Below are 19,830 nucleotides of genomic sequence, written 5' to 3' on the forward strand. Positions count from 1 at the left end.
AAAACCAAACTCCTGGGACGCCTGGGTGGCTCAGTCGGTTAAGCGTCTGCCTTCAGCTCAGGTCATGATCCCAGGATGCTGGGATCGAGACCCTCATCGGGCTCCTTGCTCAGTCGGGAGCCTGCTTCTCCTCCCTCTGCCTCTGCCTGCCTCTCTGCCTGCTTGTGCTCTGTTTCTCTCTCTCTCTCTTTGACAAATAAATCAATAAAATTAAAAAACAAAAAACAACCAAACTCCTGGTGTTCCCCATGCTGGCTGCTCTTATAGGATTCTCGAGCTTGGCTCATGGCAATTCCGTCCTGCCACCTGGCAACAAAACAGGGGGCTTGGGGCGCCTGGGTGGCCCAGTAGGTTAAGCGGCTGCCTTCAGCTCCGGTCATGATCTCAGCGTCCAGGGAATGAGCCCTGCATTGGGCTCCCTGATCAGTGCGGAGCCTGCTTCTCCCTCTGCTTCCCCTCCACCCCGCATCCTCTCATAAATAAATAAAATCTTTTTTTTTTTTTTTTAAGATTTTATTTATTTATTTAATAGAGATCACAAGTAGATGGAGAGGCAGGCAGAGAGAGAGGGCAGAGGCAGAGGCTTTAACCCACTGAGCCACCCAGGTGCCCCTAGATAAATAAAATCTTAAAACAAAACAAAACAACCAGGGGACTTCCTTGATGCCTTTCTTTCTCTGTCGTCCCCATGCAACCCACTCATCCATCTCGACCTTCAGACGCCTCAGAATCTGGCCGTTCTCTCCCTCCCGCTCAAGTCTGGGCACCGCAGCGGCTTCCTAGCTACACTCCCCGGCCTCCTTCTGCCACTTCCCAACATCATTCAACACACACACACACACACACACACACACACACACACACACACACAGAGTCCTGTGAAGATAGAGGTCGGTGACATGTCCCATTCGTTCAGTTTGGGGAGAGCCTAACCCCCAGTCTCCCTGGCCATGACCCTCCTGGCACCGGCCCCTGCTGGCTCCTCCCGCCGTATTGGCCTCCCCACTCCACAGGTGCCTGTGGGCCTTGGCACTGGTGCTTCCCTCAGCCAAGGACACGCTCCCCCAGATACCTTCATGCCTCCCTTCCTTCCTCATTCTGTCCTTTCAAAACACCTTCTCGGTGACCTTCACTGACCTCTTGATATACTATGGCAATCCCTACCCACTGATCCTGGTTCCCCTCTCTACTAATTTTGTCCATAGCTCATACTGCTATTTAACAGGTTATTTGCTTTACTGAGATGATTTTGTTTCTCATCCGTGCCCCCCCACCTCCCCCCACTGTGAGGGTCATAAGATCGGGGACTTTGCTTCATTCACGGCTCTATCTCCTGCTAGAATCATGTCTAGCACCTGGTAGGGCTCAGTCATTATTTGTTGAGTGATTAGTATCTGTCCACTTGACTACCCTCTATTTCACCTTCTAGAATATTCAAAGGAGGGTGCTGTGCCTCTTTTCGCTTAATCCTGTGCCTGGTGCACAATGGCTGTTCAGTACATTTTGTTCGGTGACCCTCCGTGGCCCTCCAAGGGCTTCTGCTTCCCTCTTTGCAGCAGGAGAAGTGGGAGTGGACGATGACCTTGGCCCCAGCAGATTACCTGTAGCTGAGTTCGAGAGCAGCCTACCGTGGCCACACCTGCCCATTCCAAAAGAACCAGTGATCTGAATTCTTAGGTAAACATGCCCAAGTTTTAAGTGTTAGCAATGAATTTAACATGTTCAAAAATCAGCTCTGCTTCCTGCATAAACCACCCCAGCACGTAACGGCTTAAGACAACCACTGTTTTTCTAGCTCATCCCATCCAGGGCGGCTCAGCTGACCTTTCCAGATCAAATAATCCTTCCAGGCCACGCAGGTTAGAATCTACACTACAGGCAAGCGGAGGGCTTTTGTCCTGAATGGGGAATACGCCTCCATTCCAGAAAAGGTTGGCATGAAATTAAAGTGACGAGGGAAAAAAGAGTCCTGAGCTGCTGGCTAAATAATTCAGCTTAATCTCCAGGAAGTGATTGTCAAAGCATTAGGAAGGTGTCCGTTGGGGACACAGCCCAAACAGCCCCCCAGTGCTGGGAACAAATTCGTATCGCAGGTGGCATGCCCCAGGGTAGCCAGCTCTGGGCGTAGTAACGACTATATTACATGACCGGGAATAAATAATGATGCATGGAGTGAGCAAGGACCCCCCCAAACTAGGATGAGCCCACGTATTCCTTTGAACGTGTATAGTCAGTGACTATCAGGGGTCCCAAGTCATTTCCATTTCTTGAGATTCTCTGTATATATACATTCTATACATACATGGAATAATTTATTCACATCCTATATAAACTGTAGAATGTGTAATATATTCTGTATATATAATATATATCATAGCTATAAATTCATAATAATATGCAATATGTGATGTATAATATATATTCTGTACAAATACAGAAAAAATGAAAAGGGTAGCATTACAACTAAACTGTGTCATGTACAATACTACAGAACATTTCAAATGTATGCGGTTATAAATTGTAAGTTTTAACAGACCTCCCCCCAAAAAAGGGGAAAAAAAGAATCTTAAAAAGCAATGTGAAGGATTTCTGGGGGGCTCAGTCAGTTAAAAGTCAGTTAAGACTCTTGAGAGTGTTGGGACGCCTGGGTGGCTCAGTTGGTTAAGCGGCTGCCTTTGGCTCAGGTCATGATCCCAGCATCCTGGGATAGAGTCCCGCCTCGGGCTCCTTGCTCGGTAGGGAGGCTGCTTCTCCCTCTGCCTCTAGCCTGCCACTCTGTCTGCCTGTGCTTGCGCTCTGTCTCTCTGTCTCTCTCTCTCTCACAAAATTAAAAAAAAAAAAAAAAGACTCTTGAGTTTTGGCTCAGGTCATGATCTCAGGGTTGTGAGATCGAGCCCCACGTCAGGCTCTGTTCTCAGTGTGGAGTCTGCTTAAGATTCCCTCTCTCCCCGGCGCCTGGGTGGCTCAGTGGGTTAAGCCTCTGCCTTCGACTCAGGTTATGATCTTGGGGTCCTGGGATCGAGCCCCACGATGGGTTCTCTGCTCACCTCTCTCTCTGCCTACTTGTGATCTCTCTCTGTGTGTCAAATAAATAAATAAAATCTTTAAAAAATATTCTCTCTCTCCCTCTGCACCCCACCCCATCCCTGAGCCCTCCTTCCTCCTCTCTATAAAACAAGACAAAGCGCCATCTGTGCTATCTATTGTGGTCCAGTGATGAGACACAAGTTTAAAGTTGTATGAAATCCTCTTGAAGATAGATTATTGAAAAGGACAATTGGCCTGGGCTCTTCAAAAACATTAATGCCCTGGGTGGGGGGGCAAAAGTGTAGGGCACAAAAAATAAAGTGTGGGGTAGGAGTGAGGGGTGTTCTGGATTTTACGAGGCCCACAGGACATACAACTGCCCCCTGTCCCACAGGGTCCTTGATTGGATTCTGGCTTGAGTAAAGGCTCTTTCGGGGAAAACTGTGATTGCTTTAAAAAAAAAAAAAACTCTCTATTGTTTTAGAGACACAACCAGAGGGATTTAGGGACAAAAGTCCCAATGCCTATCATTTGAAGTACTTGAGGAAAAAGAAATGATGGGCGAAGCAAAATGTGGCAAATACGGCAAAATGCCAAAGACTCTTACATCCCGACTGTGGCTGCGTATGTACGCATACATACCACTCTCTGTCCTTCTCTGCATATTTGAAAATTTTCCTAATAAAAAATAAAAATCAGGGCGCCTGAGTGGCTTTGTCGGTTGGGCGTCTGCCTTCAGCTCAGGTCATGACCCTGGGGTCCTGGGATCGAGCCCCGCATCAGACTCCTTACTGGACAAGCAGCCTGCTTCTCCCTCTCCCTCTGCCTGCTGCTCCCCCTGCTTTTGCTCTCTCTCTGTGCCAAATAAATAAATACAATCTTAAGAAAAAAAAAGTAAAAATCGCATATAGAAAATTTAGAAGCTCGTGAGGAATATAAAGTAATACGTTCGTGTTTGATATGTCCATTGGTATTCCAAAGGAGGGCTGTTTTGGGGGGAAGAGGGTTATAGGGAACACTATCTGACTTCAGTACACATCTTAGACCCTGTGTAAATGTGGAGACCGGACAGGATTCCTTCAGCTCCTGCGATAGCTCCCGTGGCCATTGTCTTTTTCCCTCTTTCATTTTACTCGGACAATGATTCCGCCAGGAGCACAGATACTCCCATGCCCTCAAGGGACCCGCCCAACTTCTCATAAGCCCTCTGTTTATTTTTCAAAATAGGAGAGAGAAGGTGAGTTTGGAGATAAAGGATGAGGTTGATTAACTAGTTAAACCATTTCTGTTAGTTCAAGTGATCAAATTTCACGGTATTATCTGTGATGTGAATCGTTATCTTTCTGGGTGGAGTCTTCCAGAAGGGAGATGAATTAAGAGAGTAAAAGTATAACCATAGCTGTTTTTTTTTTCTTTTTTCTTTTTTTACCCCTCTTCCTGCCTTTCTTCCAGGATTTCTGTTTGCCCTCTGAAATGTAGTATTTGAACTGGGAAGGGGGCGCCTGGGTGGCTCAGTGGGTTAAGCCTCTGCCTTCGGCTCAGGTCATGATCTCAGGGTCCTGGGATCGTCCTGCATCAGGTTCTCTGCTCAGCAGGGAGCCTGCTTCTGCCCTATCTCTGCCTGCCTCTCTGCTTTCTCTCTCTGTCAAATAAATAAATAAAATCTTAAAAAGAAAAATGTAAAAAAAAAAACCATGAATGAACTGGGAAGATAGTATTGGGTGTGAATGCACGGCACACAGACACTTCATGAATTTCCTTTCTGAGGAAAGGACTTTCTGAAGAACCGAAGTGTATGGATACAACATTTTACAGGCTTCTATACAACGAAATACAACAGCACAGAATCAAACATTCCAGCTTTTATCACACAGATCTGGGGGTCCCGGTTATCTAGAACAGCCTTGTCAAATTTTGAAATGCAAACTCAGCATCTTCAAACACCAAAAAATTCCAGAAAGCTTCCAAGATGGGCCTTATTCTTCTACTCACCAAAACTCACCCATGGCTAGAGGTATTGACAAAGGAACTTCATGCTGACCATTTTAATTCTCAAGGAACTTGAAGAGCCAATGCAGAGGACTGGAATGAAACATTCCAAGAGAAGACCGTATTGATTAAAAATCTAAATGTCTGACCCATCTCTGTTGATCTGCTTTCAGCAGGCCAGCGGGTGAGCCCCGTCAATCAAGAGAGCATCGCCCATCTTAAGAGCGATATTGTTCTTAAACACATGCTCTAATGTAAAATTCAAACATGACAGAAGCAGAAAGAAATGCATGTCCAGAAGTGATTTTTTTTTTCCCCCAGTGAAGCTAAAGCCTGGAAATCGACTAACCTTGTAGGCTCCTGTTACGTAGTAAATACAGAGATTGGCAAACTCAGGCCCATAGGCCAAATCTGGCTCTCCACCTACTTTTGTAGATAAAGTTTTATTGGAACGCAGCCAAACCCATTCTTTTATTTATTTATTGTCTACAGCTGCTGGCACGTTGCAAAGGCAGAATTGAGTAGTTGGGTCAAAGATAGTCTGTTCTGTAAAGCCTGAACTATTTACTGTGTGACCTTCTACATATTAATGCCGGGAATGTTGGAATAAGGCAGGCCCAGATCCTGGATCCTGCCCTGCCAAGCTGGATCTGCCAAGCCATACACACCTTCAGCACATTCCTTAAGATCTTTAAGTGTTTCTGCTTCTTAAATGAGGCTGATAAGAACAATAATTGCCAAGTTTACAGAGAATTTTATTTACCATGTGTCCAGCAATGTTCTAGATGCCTTGAATGTATTAGTTTATTTAAGGACAGCAACAACCCTATGAAAACATGATCGTCCCCATTATAGAGGTAAAGAGCCAGAACCAGAGAGAGGTAAAGCCACTTGCCTGAGATCACACAGCCAGGAAATAGGGGAGCCACCACCTCACCTGGTAGTTCTTTTGTTTTGTTTTGTTTAAAGATTTTATTCATTTATTTGACAGGCAGAGATCACAAGTAGGCAGAGAAGCAGGCAGAGAGAGAGAGGAGGAAGCAGGCTCCCTGCTGAGCAGAGAGCCCGATGCAGGGCTCGATCCCAGGATCCTGGGATCACCACCTGAGCGGAAGGCAGAGGGTTTAACCCACTGAACCGCCCAAGTGCCCCTCACCTGGTAATTCTGAGTGTGAATGAGGTCAGGCAAGCGCGCAGGGTTCTTATCTCAGTGCTGGGATATCGCAAGCCCTCAAGAATTTACAGCCGTGGTTATTACTACGTTTGAATACAAGCCATCAGGAATGAATAAATTAGTTGGCCCCTGAGCTGACCCTTGAAAACTCGATTTGTGGAGTGTTTATCTAACAAGAGCCGTGCTTGTTGTTCTGGGGAAGGTGTAGATAGTGCAGAGTTTGCTTTCCTCAGTCTCTTGACTGCCAGTTTTTCCAACAGGATTTTGATGCTCTAAGATCTTCCAGAAAGTCTGACATCTATTAATTCCATCAAAAATAAGAAGGAGGGAGGAGCGTCTGTGTGGTGCATTTGGTTAAATGTCTGACTTTTGGTTATGGCTCAGGTCACCATCTCGGGGTTGTGGGATCGAGCCCCGGTGTCCCACTCTGCACTCAGCACAGAGTCTGCTTAAGCCTCTGTCTCCCTCTCCCTCTGCTCCTCCCCTGTGTGTGCTCTCTCTCTCTCCCTCTAAAATAAATAAATAAAATCTTTATTAAAAAAAAAAATAAGGAGGAGGAGTACCTGGCTGGCTCAGTCAGTGGAACATGTGATTCTGGATTTCAGGGTGTGAGTTCAAGCCCCGCATTGCATATAGAGATCACATAAAAATAAAATCTTTAGGGGCGCCTGGGTGGCTCAGTGGGCTACTCCTCTGCCTTCGGCTCAGGTCATGATCTCATGAGCCCGGCATCAGGCTCTCTGCTCGGCAGGGAGTCAGCTTCCCCTGCTCTCTCTGCCTCTCTGCCTCCTTGTGATCACTCTCTGTCAAATAAATGAATAAATAATCTTAAAAAAATAAAATCTTTAATAAGAAGGAAGCAGAAGGGGAAGAGAAGGAGGAAGAGGAAGAGGAGGAAAGAGAAGAAATGGTCTCATCAGGATGAGACCAGAAGCTCGGTGTACATTTCACAACTGTGGTTTGCTGGTTAGTCATGGATGGTCCTTGTTCATAAACCACAATCAACACACACATATAATGAATCAAACTGGCTTTTGTAGCCCGTTTCCTTTCTCTGAAACGACACTTGAGTCACATTATTTGTTGTAGAAGATACAACAGGAAATAAAAAAACAATCATAATCACACCATCTTGAAATAACCATCTTTAACAGGCTGGTTGTCTAGTTCACACACACACACACACACACACACACACATTTCCTGCTTTTGCAGAAATTATTTCAACAGGTCACGATGGAAAGCCTTGACATGAACGATAGTAAGCACGGGTAATCGGGCGGGCGGCTGAGGGGCGCCCTCCCCTCTATGCACTATTCCTTTCCACACACTCATCTTGCTTCCACCAAGCTTGAATCTCTCTTGAGAAAAAGCCCAGTGAACATCAGTTTTTATGTTCAAAGATGTAGCAGTTACAGTGACTTCAGAGCAAACTTTTAAAGTACCCATGCCAGTTCCAAATCTCTCTCTTTGGAAGGCAGAGTAGCCAGCACAAACATGTATCAACTCCCTGGTTTTGGAAAGATCATCATTAACGGAGTTTCCCCCAGGAGATGGGGTGGTTATTTAGACAGTGTCCACACAGTTTCAAAACGACTTATCAGTTTGGTAGGAAAAAAAAAAAAAAAGAATCCAAGTACTAACCATCCAGTCGATTCAAAGAAAAATAATCAGTCAAGCCTTTGTCATGTAATCCAGATGAAAGGTTGACTAAATAAATCGACCTTTTAATTAGTTGTGCTTATAGTGCATAGATTCTGTGTCAGGCAAGACTTTCGGTTGCAAAACAAAAGAGTGAAGATTTTAAAGGAGAAATTTCCATGGAATCCTCTTTGGAGCCCACCTGGGGTGGAAAAAAACCCCACTTTTGGGCACTGATCATCGTCCATGGTTATTGAAAAAGAAGAAATAAAACGTTGATGGGTGTAGGAATCCCTCTGGGAAAAAAACAAAACAACAAAGAGGCTCTTGCCTTTTCAACAAAAAGCTCAAGTACAACCATACTGACTCTTCATGCACAGATCCTGCAAATATAACTCACACCAAAAACCACAGCGAAACGAAACCTAAAGGAAACTCTACTGCAGCGCCAGCAGGGGCTGTTTCCTTGGCCGTGGGATTATGAGCAACCCTCGCTTTCGTTTTGCTTCTTGGTCTACTCTGGTTTTCTTGTTATGATCATGTAGATTATAACCACCTGTGAATGAAAAGTACTAAAGAAAATAAGAAGGAATAAAGGAAAGGCCAAGGAGGTAGACCGGCTCCAAGGTGTGAAAGAGAAGATGAGGTGTGGACCTCCACCCCTGGTCTGGTGAGGTCATTGTCCTTCCTTCTCTGTAACACCTTCCTTGGCATTATTCTCTGTGTTCAAAGCAAAGGCTCCAGACCAGAGGCCGCACTATCGCTGAGTGAATGGTCACAGAGATAACCAAGCCTCCCATCAACACGTGGCAGGTCAGGGTGTCTGAAACTCTAGCCCTCTGTGTACCTGCATGGTCACACTTGCTGTATTTGAAAGAAGTCATTGCAGAGAACCAAAATTATACTGTTTATATACTTATCTACCCATCCGTCTGTCATCTCTCCATCTGTCCATCCATTGTCCATCCATGCATCCAACCATCCAAGATATGACATAACGTAGAAGGGAGGACAGTGGATTCTGAAGTCAGACTGCTTTAGTTTGAAACCAGACTCTACATCCTATTAACTCTGTGACCTAGAGTGAGTTATTAGATGTCTTGGATCCCCTCTGGACAAGTGCATCTATATACTCGGAGTCACTTTTCTTTTCTCATGAAAGGCAGCTCCTGCTTGTAGTGGAGTACTTTTGCCGCCTGCTTCCTGCCTGTAGAGCTTCAAGGGGTCTAAGGTCTCTCTTCATTTTGTACTGTCTCTGCTCATTTCAGTCCAAGCTGAAGAATGCCAATACATTTCTTTTAACATTTTTGTGGGCTGCCTATGAATTCAGGAGTGGGTTCGTGGGGTGAACTTAACAGAGAAGTAGTTGGGCAGGGTGGCAGTCCTCTGAAGGCTTGGCTAGGGCTGGAGGACCTGTTTTCAAAATGGCAGTTCCACATGGTTGACAAGTGGGTCCTGCGTGTTGGTGGGAGGACTTAGTTCCTCACCATGTGGGCATCTTCATAGAGCTGGTTACCGTCCTCTTGGCATGGCAGTCAGCTTCCCTCAGAGCAGGTGATCCAAGAGAGAGAGAGCCATGCAGAAGCTACAATGCCTCCTCTGACCTTATCAGGGAATTCACACACTGTCATGTGCTCTGTCTTCTATTGGTTCCAAAAGGGCATTAACATGAGGAAGCGAGGATCATCAGAGGCTGTTTGATGGCTGGCTACTACAGGACTCCTTCAGCATAAGCCTGAGACAGGTTTTTAAAAACTTTTTTTAAGATTTTTTTTTTTTTTAAGTAATCTCTACACCCATCATGGGGCTTGAACCTACAACCCTGAGAGCAAGAGTCATGTGCTTTACCATCAGAGCCAGCCAGGTGCCCTGAGACAGATTTTTAAAAAAATGTCTTGGCATTTTCTCTAGGTTTGATCTCTGCTTGATCCCATAATCATTTATTTAGGACCAACCACAGACCAGGCACTGGGTGAGATGCTGAACATATAATCACGAACAAAATCTGGCGTTCGTGTTTCAGGTAGGTGAAGTCACCATAGACCCTATCTGCATCTAAGACAGCCCTTTCACACAACACTGAAAGTGCCATGATTAGGTCATGCACAAGATGCGTTGTTGGACCAAGACAGAGAGCCCAGCGCCAGGCCTGGGGTGGGCTTGTAACGGAGATCGGGAATGGTTTCTGAAAGAAAAGAATCAGTCCTGTCATTTGCTGGCATTTATCGCGAACCAAATCTTAAGCTAAATTTAAACGCCTCATCTCAGAGAACCCTCCCGAAAGCCCATGCAAAGTGCATGGCTATTATCGCTCTATTACATGCTTGTTTACCGCCTGCCCTGCCTGTCACCCCTCCTCCCACTACAGCACTTGCTTCAGCCGGACAGTGGCTTCTGCCAGTTTTCCATCCTCTGCCTCTGGAAGGGTTCCTGGCACATAAGTAGCCCTTGACACTTCTGAGTCAAACCACTGACTACCCATTCCACCGAGGACAAAACAAAGGCTGAGAGGTGACTTCCCCAAGATCACACAAACAGGGAGTGGCTGAGGCAGAATTCCAACCTGTGCTCGTATCCATGGTAACAAACTCCCTGCCCCCAACACAGCCTGTGCCCTGGAGGAATGGACAGATCAGTGGGGAAGCCTTAGGGACTGGCACTAAGGTAAGGAAACTCAGTGCAGTATACGTGCTATGAATAGATGTGTTCGGTGTCAGAGGGGAGAGAGGACTAGCTTGGAACTGGTTGGAAGGCGGGGGTTGGCCAACAAAGACTCTCTGGGCAATGGATCTAGGGCTGTGGGTTTCGATCATCGTCCTCCTGTTGGGGATGCTCTAACTTTATTCCGGCAGGATTTAGAAATCCCAAGTTCACGACCTCCCTGAGGCTGAGTAGGATGGACCACTGACCTGCTTAGGGACACGGCTCTTCAGTCCAGGGGTCCCTACTCCTCCTCCACGGCTCTTTTCTCCCCACTCCGCGTTCCCAGTGCCCGCCACCACGGGCCGGGGATTCCCACCCATTGTCACTGGTGCTCAGCGTCCTGTTTGATTATTGCATGACCACAAAAATTGCCTGCAGAGAACTGAAAAATGGTTGCCACTCACAAGCGTGAGATGCAGAGAGAAAGTGCCAGAAAGGGCCCGGGTGCACCGGGCTAATTCACAGGACGGCGTCAAGAGCAAGGCCTTATCTTCAGCCATCAGGCTTCAGCCGGAGTTGCTTCTGTGAAATGGTAGCAATGAGTCAGGGCGAAAGTAAGACCCCCTTGGATGGTGTGGGCACATGCCATGGCAGCCTGTTCTCTCCCTGGGTGTCTGGTGGGCAGGGATGGCCCCTCGCTTCTGTCGAAGTTCGTGTTTGACAAATGTGAATAACCAGGTCTCCTTAAATCACATAAAGTCAGACCTCCATAGCGGCTTTAATTTGGGGTTGAGGTCCTCAGTGCCTACGTGGTCTCTGATATCCGGCAGGGCCATCTCTCGAGCCTAGAGAAAAGGTGTTGCTTCTTTACAGAGCTCTGTTTTCTCAGGATGACTGTAATGATTTCAGAAACACAAACGTGCATAAATAGAGAGGAAGTCAGCCAGTATCACCACGTGGGGTGACCAGTAACACCTGTATGTTCCCTCCTCTGCTGTTTTTCAGTGCACGTGCCCGTCAGATCTGCGGGGTGTAGCGGTTAAAGCAAGGCTCTGGGCCAGGCACTTGCAACTTCTTGTGGACCCCTTGCAACTTGGACCCTTAAAAAGTCTGGTGAAACCCATCGACCCCTTCTCAGAGTTATGTTTCTAAATGCATAGATTAAAACACAAAGGAAATCAATCACACTGGGAAGCAATTATCAAGATATTTTTTAAAATTTTGTGACATCTAGTAATGTATGTGATGCTTTGTTCATTCAACATCTAGTGGTGAGTCTAAGAACTATTTCAAGTTCAAAGTGGTGATAGCTCCAGATGTCTGCGGCAACAGGTATGGGAAACGTCTCTGAGGCCCACAGGTGACAGTCATGGGCGTCATTCTTGCCAGTGTGGCTCATTGTCTACATTCACGTTCTGCAGAAGGCAGGTGCTTAACCCACAGAGCCACCCAGGTGCCCCTAATTTAAATTCTAGAGTTAAAAAAAGTATGGTGCTGGGAGTCAGTCAAGCACAGCCCAGGTTCAAACCCCTGTTGGGGTCGTACTCAAGCTGAGTAGAAGTCCTGGTGATAAGAATGATCAAAGTCATTTTTTATTGAGCAGTTCCTGTTGGCCAAGTGTGTGTGGGATCTCAGGAAGGCAGGGGGGGGGTCTTTTTTTTTTTTTTAAATTTGAGAGAGTGTGCATGTGTGCGTGAGCAGAGGGAGGGGCAGAGGGAGAGGGAGAGAGAACCTCCAGCGGACTCCTTGCTGAGCTCAAAGCCTCACATGGGGCCCGATTCCCTCACCCTGAGATCATGACCTCAGTGAAATCAAGAGTCAGATGCCACCCAGGTGCCCCACGTGGGCTCTATTTTTATCCCCATTTTACAGATGAGGAAGCAGGCCTGGAGAGGTTAAGTAGCAGGCACGAGGTCACACAGCTAGCAAGAGGCAGGGTTAGATTTGAATATGGCTCACCATACCAGCTGGTGAGCCAGAACCCTGCTCGACTAGCTCTTCCCCTCCACACTCTCCTCCACATTAAGGGTTTGCTTTCTTTGCCAAAACCTCATTCCATGAACCTTTCCAAAGGCCTTGGGCCAAAAGGATAAAGAAGGAGTAATTCTACTTCCGGGAAATAATCCTCAGAAACAACCAGAGATAGGGATGAAGATGGATGTTCTAACGTGTTTAGCACATTATGCACAGCACTTAAAAAAGAACGGTCAGAGCTAGAAATGAACATTTTACATTTTTTATGAGAAAATATGATGCAATCATCAACATAGTGTTGTTAAAAACTTACTGTAAGAAGATGGGTAAAAATCTTTATGTATATGGCATTAGCCTCTTTTTGGAAATAAAATAAATATGTGCACCTTTGCGTGTAGCAGGAGTCTGCCGGCCACATCAGGCCTCCCTGTTGGTTTTGTTACTGCCAATGAGCTGAGATGGTTTTTCCATTTTAATTGTGAAGTTAAAAAAATAAAAAATAAAAAGACTATCCAGTTTTTTAGCAGGAATGGTTGCTTGAGGCAATGCCAAAGCTGAAAATATTTACTATCTGGTCCTTTACAGAAAAAAAAATTGCTGACTCCTGCTACATACCAAACAGAAAACTCTTATAATATAAAACAGTGTGTTATACTGGAATGATCCAAAATAATCTCCCCATCTCAGGTCAGGTGAGAAGCAACCTTCTTCTCTGCCTTAACCTGCTGCTCAACCTTCATCTGCTGCCTTAATTGCCCTTTGCCACATAATATAAAATAAACACAGGTCTGGGGCTGGGGACATGCACATTTTTGTGGCCCTGGTGGGCTACAGAGAGCTGTGTTTCCACATCAGGGTGTAGATTCTTTACAGACAATATTTTATTTAATTCTGTAAGGACCCTGAGGCTCAGACAGGTAAAGCGATCTGCCCAGGATCATGCAGCCCCAAGGGTCAGCATTTGGGCTGGAGTCACAGTCTGCAGGGCTTCTGAGTCTGTGGGCTTCCAACCAGGCCTAGTTTGACTCTGACATGTGCCAAGCGATCTCTTCCACTTACTGGCTGCACTCGGAAGGGTACAGGAACGTCAGTTAATTCTGTTGCTCACCCTTATAAATTCAGGAGCAGAGAAAAGTAAAGGCAGGACAGGCTCCTTAAAGATTTTTTATTTTTATTTATTTATTTATTTATTTTAAAGATTTTATTTACTTTTTTGTCAGAGAGCGAGAGCGAGCACAGGCAGACAGAGTGGCAGGCAGAGTCAGAGGGAGAAGCAGGCTCCCTGCAGAGCAAGGAGCCCCGATGTGGGACTCGATCCCAGGACACTGGGATCATGACCTGAGCCGAAGGCAGCTGCTTAACCAACTGAGCCACCCAGGCGTCCCGTCCTTAAAGATTTTTAAAATAATTTATTTATTAGGGGCACCTGGGTGGCTTGGTGGGTTAAAGCCTCTGCCTTCGGCTCAGGTCATGATCACAGGGTTCTGGGATGGAGCCCTGCATTGGGCTCTCTGCTCGGCAGGGAGCCTGCTTCCTCCTCTCTCTCTCTCTCTGCCTGCTTCTCTGCCTACTTGTGATCTCTGTCAAATAAATAAATAAAATCTTAAAAAAAAAAAGAATTTATTTATTCGATTGAGAGACAGAATGAAAACAGGGAGGAGCAGACTCCCCACCAAGCAGGGAGCCGGAAGCAGGACTGGATCCTGGGACTCCAGGACCATAACCTGAACCAACAGCAGCCACTTAACCAACTGAGCCACCCAGGCGCTCCATAAGAAACTTCTTTACAAAGGCCGGGTTTCAATCGACCTTAGGCAACTATGTCAGCTTTCGGAGCCTCAGCCTGCTTCCCAGGGGTTAATGAACCAGCTCCACGTTTCACCACGAGTGTTCGAGTCACTCATACAGAAAAAATCTGTTGCCCCTCTATGTGCTAGACTCGATTCTAGAAATTTCTAAAACACCCCAGCAAAGCAGGATAAGATCAATTCATTGGAACCGTGCCAATAATTTTGCCATTAAGTTATTTTAATAATAAAAGTTTAGGGGCGCCTGGGTGGCTCAGTGGGTTAAAGCCTCTGCCTTTGGCTCAGGTCATGATTCCAGGGTCCTGAGATCGAGCCCCGCATTGAGCTCTCTGCTCAGCAGGGAGCCTGCTTCCTCCTCTCTCTCTGCCTACTTGTGATCTCTCTGTCAAATAAATAAATAAAATCTTCAAAAAAAAATAATAAAAGTTGAACGGCCAAAGTTACGAAGGGTTGACTGTGTATCAGGCACCGAGTTACGGACTTTGCAAATAGGAACAGTTCCGAATCACGATTCATTTTAACAGCTGGACTTCAAAAGAAACTGCAAACTTCCCTTATTCGAGTGTGGATATGTCCTTAATGAAACCCCAAATTAAGAGTCAAATAGCTCATGATCACAAGAAGAACCAGCAGGCTTACGGTGGGGCGAGAGGCTCCTAGTGGGACACTCATTCTCCCCATTCCCGTCCTGGAGTCGAGGCTTTGATCTTCCAGCTCACAGATGACAGGGCTGCCCGGGGGCGTCAGCAATTGCTAAAGTGCATTTCTGTCTCTTTGAGGATGGAGGTGTGTGGACACCGAGAGCCACCTTGCTCACAATCAGATTTTGTAAGTGTTGGACTATGAATTCTGAAGGCCCTGTTTTACTTGGATTGATCTGTTTTTTGGAAGTAAATCTGTTGGCTTCTGCTCCGTGCTCACTGCACAAGGGGAGAGGGTTCCGGGAATGTCGATGACCCAGTGTTTTTCCGGGGAACAACTTTTGCTTAAAACTTGTGGAGTCGCTTCTCGTTTCCAGTCTGGGTACTGCTGGGACTCACTATTTGGCCTGTGTCACCTCTCAGATGAATTTATGACCAAAAAAAAAAAAAAAAAAGGAAAGAAAGAATAAGGTCAAGAAAGAATGAGAGAGAGAGAGAACGAAACAATGGAAATTTAGAAGTTTCTGGACCTGCTAACAGAGTGGAGATGAAATGAGAAACAGCTGAGATTAATATCCTCAAATTTTGGGGAAACTATCCCAATCCTTTAGGGCAGCCTCTCCATTTGCGGTGGTGGTGAAAACCAGCATGAATGCTGTTAATTCAGAAACTCTTAAAAAATGGGTTCGTGGGCGCCTGGGTAGCTCAGTTGGTTAAGCCCCTGCCTTCTGCTCAGGTCATGATCCCAGGGTCCTGGGATTTAGTCCCACATCGGGCTGCCTGTTCAGCGAAAGTCTGCTTTTCCTTCTGCCCTTCCCCCCTGCTTGTGATCTCTTTCCCACTCTCTCTCAAATAAATAAATAAAATCCTAAAAGAAAAAGAAAATGGGTTCTATCTACCTGACGGACCACCCATCCACCCATCCACCCATCCACGCATCCATGCATCCATGCATCCATGCATCATCTATCTAAAGAAATGGCGACGTCAGCAAAAAGCAGGAAGAACAGCCAGTACCCTAACTAACTCGGCAGTAAGACCTTCCAATATGAACAAGACACTTGCCTTTCGACATGGTAACTTGACAGCTAGCATGGAAGCCTACAAAACCAGACCAGGGTGTGTAAAAGAGGGGAAGCAGCACAGAGGCTCACCACCTCCCCGGGACAGAGACTGGCAACAACCTCATCATTACTTGGGCCATGGATAATTTTTCTCCGCCACATAACTGCCTACTTCCTCAACTTTCCCTGCAGAACAAGGATATTCAGAATACTTATCGTTTGATGATGGGGACAAAATGAGTTCATGGTCAGGCAGGGTTTAGAATCAGGTGGGCACACACTGCATGCTCAATAATTTCAGCTACTATTACTACCAAATAATAGAAATCAACACTTTTTTTTAAAAGAGTGAATTATAAACCTATTACTGAGATATCTATATTTATGGTTCAGAAAAAAAACCTCACCAATGATACAATGTGTAGAATATGGTGAATCACATTCGTGCTTTTCAACCAAGATCACGCCTCACTTAGGTTTGTTTATAGATAGAACATTTCAGGAACCATACACAGGAACCGGTGATCCACAAAAATACTTCTGTCCAGGCTCTAGAGAGTTAATGCTAAACCACAGCAGAGAAATGTGTCTGTGTCCTTTTGAAGACATCTGTTGTTTACCAACACCTCTCATTTATGGCTTATGGCATATATAGGGATGGAACAATTTGAGTCACAACTGCGTAATATGGCCTGGTTTTAAACTAGTAGGTTTAATTAATTAATGGCTTGAACCACTAAGAAGCACTAATAATAATAATATATATATATATGTATGTATGTATATATGTCTATAAAATATTTTTCTCTTTAAGATTTTATTCATTTATTTGACAGCGAGGAAGAGAGCGTACAAACAGGGGAAGCAGCAGGCAGAGGGAGAGAGAGAAGCAGACCCCCCACTGAGCAGGGAGCCTCATGCGGGACTCGGTCCCGGGACCCAGGGATCATAACCTCAGTGGAAGGCAGACGCTTTACTGACTGAGCCACCCAGGTGCCCCTAATCATAATATATTTTAAGGAAAAAAAAAAAAATAGGGAGAATTGCTGGCCAAATAAATAAATAAACAAAATTCAAGTTTGAAAATGATCGATGAATCACGAAAATGTCTGAGACATAAATTTGTGGAATAAGAAACTATGGACCCTTGAGGTGCATTTTTAAAAAAAATGTATTTTATAGGACTCCATCCGAGGACACTGGGATCAACACCCGAGCTGAAGGCTGACACCTAACCGACTGAGCCACCCAGGCATCCCCTTGAAGTGCATTTTAAACAAGCTTCCATGTCCAACACCAGGTACAAATTACTGCTAGAAAATCAAAAGAAATGTTTTTGTACCAGAAACGGAACGACGGATTACAAGTTGATAGGAGTTCAGCAACTATTGCTTGAATGCCTTGTTTTATACAAATGCCCGAACAGCAAAAAGGAGAAGACTGTCCCGTGTGAGCTGAGCTCCGCACGGTTTGCAGGTGCTACCAACTCATCCTTGCTCGGCATTCACTATTCTTTATTTGTATAAAATCCGGGTCCGTTTACAAACACAACGAAGTCTGGGTCCATCAGACTGCCTACAGTTTCCATAGAAATTTCCGCAGAAATCTCTCTCCCAGACCAGATTCGGCTCCTTTTCTGAAGTGTCATTCGAATGCTGTTCATTGTAAAGTTGTCTAATGAAAAACCGCCTGTGGCGGGGACTACAAGCCATTTGGCTCCCTCCTGGTCAGAGGAGGAAAGGAATAACACTGAGCAAGGCTGAAGGTTTTTATTATCACATCGTAAAAGAGCAAATGGCATCTGTCAATAATACAAAGGAACTCAGGGCCCTGGAAAAGGAAGCTGGGTGGGGGGAGGCTGTCGAGTGACAAAATGGATTTTTATTAACCTCCCCGCTCCAAAATCTCTTTTCCGATTTTCTTTGGCCTCATTCACTTTGCAACAGAATAATGCTGTGAAAAACACCCCAACAGGAAGCTGATAACCCTTGGCGACCGCAGGGCTGCCTGCTTACCTCGAAAAGCTGCAGAGAGACCGGCCGGAGCTCGGAGCTGCGAGCAGGTAGATAGCGGCGCACGTGCATTTTCACCCAGCGCCCCGCCTGCATCATCTTCTTAGCTTTCCAAGAAGAACACAGCCCGTTTGCCTCGGCATTCATTCTCAACAAGTTTTCATATTTGGGTCATAAACATCTTTTCACGACGCTGGTAAAATAGCCCAGGTGTTTATGAGCTGCGAGAAATATTTTTGCCAAACGCAGAAAGAACAGAAATGGGACCGTTCCCATCCAACCCGGACAAAGATGCGCTGGGGTGGGGGAAGGGAAGCCTGGCTATCGGCGGGGCGGGGGTGCAGAATGCTTTCACGGGAAGTTGTTAAGGGGGAGGTCTCATAAAAATGTTTAGTAAATGTGAACAGTAATTCAGGCCTGAGCAGGTGTGAGAGCGGCACACACGGCCAGGGCCCTGGGAAGATGAACAGGGGGCTGTGCAGGTCTAGAAGGAAGGGTTTCCTCTCCTTTGTGCCAGGGACCCGCAGCTCAGGTTCTGACCTTCTGACAATGGGGGCACATCCTGGTTTCCAAAGAAGTTTAGAGCCTGGGTATAATTGGGTTATTACTTCCAAGGGAAGTCAATAGTTACAGTATAAAGTGGTTTTATCCTAAACATTCGCACACTGCAACAGGTCTAAATCGGTTCTGACAGGGCAAGATGCCCACGATTTTTTAAAAAGGCAACGTTAAATATGTTATACCGATCAGAGGATCCTTTCTGTTACTGCTTCAAAGATCAGCAGACATACAGAGAAAATAACCTGGGAGAAATAACCACAAATACACTGGGTTTGAATATTCTTTGTTTTCTATTTCTGGGTTGATTGTATCTTTAAAATTATTTATTTATTTACTTACTTATTTATTTAAAAATTTAAAAAAGATTTTATTTATTTTGTCGTCTGAGAAAGAGCACAAGTCCCTGGGATCATGACCCCAGCTGAAGGCAGACGCTTAACCGTCTGAGCCATCCAGGCATCCCTGACTGAGCTTTTTGAAAAGATTTTTTATTTTTATGACATTTTTATCTCTTCATGGTCTTTGGAAAAAATGCGATCAGGGCACCTGGGTGACACAGCCGGTTAAGTGTCTGACTTTTTTTTTTTTTTAATATTTATTTATTTGGCAGACAGAGATCACAATTAGGCAGAGAGGCAGGCAGAGAGAGAGGAAGGGAAGCAGGCTCCCTGCTGAGCAGAGACCCAGATCCCAGGACCCTGGGATCATGACCTGAGCCGAAGGCAGAGGCTTGAACCCACTGAGCCACCCAGGCGCCCCAAGTGTCTGACTCTTGATTTCTGCTCAGGTCATGATCTCAGGTCTGCGTTCAGCAGGGAGTCTGCCTAAGGATTCTGTCTCCCTCTCCCTCTGCCCCTCCCCCTGCCATGGGCTTGCTCTCTCTCTCTAAAATAAATAAATCTTTTAAGAAAACTAAACATTAAAAAATATATACTTTTTTAAAAAAAGATTTTATTTATTTATTTATTTGCCAGAAAGCGAGAGCACAAACAGAGGAAATGACAGCCGAGGGAGAGAAAGAAGCAGGCTCCCGCTGAGCGGAGAGCCCGATATGGGACTCGATCCCAGGACCCTGGGATCATGACCTGAGCTGAAGGCAGAGGCTTTAACCCTCTGAGCCACCCAGGCGCCCCCAAAATATATACTTTTTATTTTAAGTAATCTTTACTCCCATCATGGGGCTCTAACTCATAACCCCAGGACCAAGGGTTCCATGCTCCTCTGACTGAGCCAGCCAGGTGTCCGGATTACATTTTTACCAAGGTCATGAGGGATAAAAAATGTCATTGATGGACA

General features: G+C 45.7%; 1 long non-coding RNA gene across 1 annotated transcript; it reads left to right on the plus strand.

Moving 5' to 3' along the window:
- Positions 1 to 10,440: 10,440 nt before the first annotated feature.
- On the plus strand, positions 10,441 to 18,156 carry LOC309871687. Its single transcript, XR_014315437.1, has 3 exons — positions 10,441 to 10,495; positions 17,144 to 17,261; positions 17,908 to 18,156. It is a non-coding gene; the product is annotated as an uncharacterized lncRNA (long non-coding RNA).
- Positions 18,157 to 19,830: the final 1,674 nt, after the last annotated feature.

The sequence above is a fragment of the Mustela nivalis genome (assembly GCF_964662115.1).
Source record: "Mustela nivalis genome assembly, chromosome: 8".
Taxonomy (NCBI): Eukaryota; Metazoa; Chordata; class Mammalia; order Carnivora; family Mustelidae; genus Mustela; species Mustela nivalis.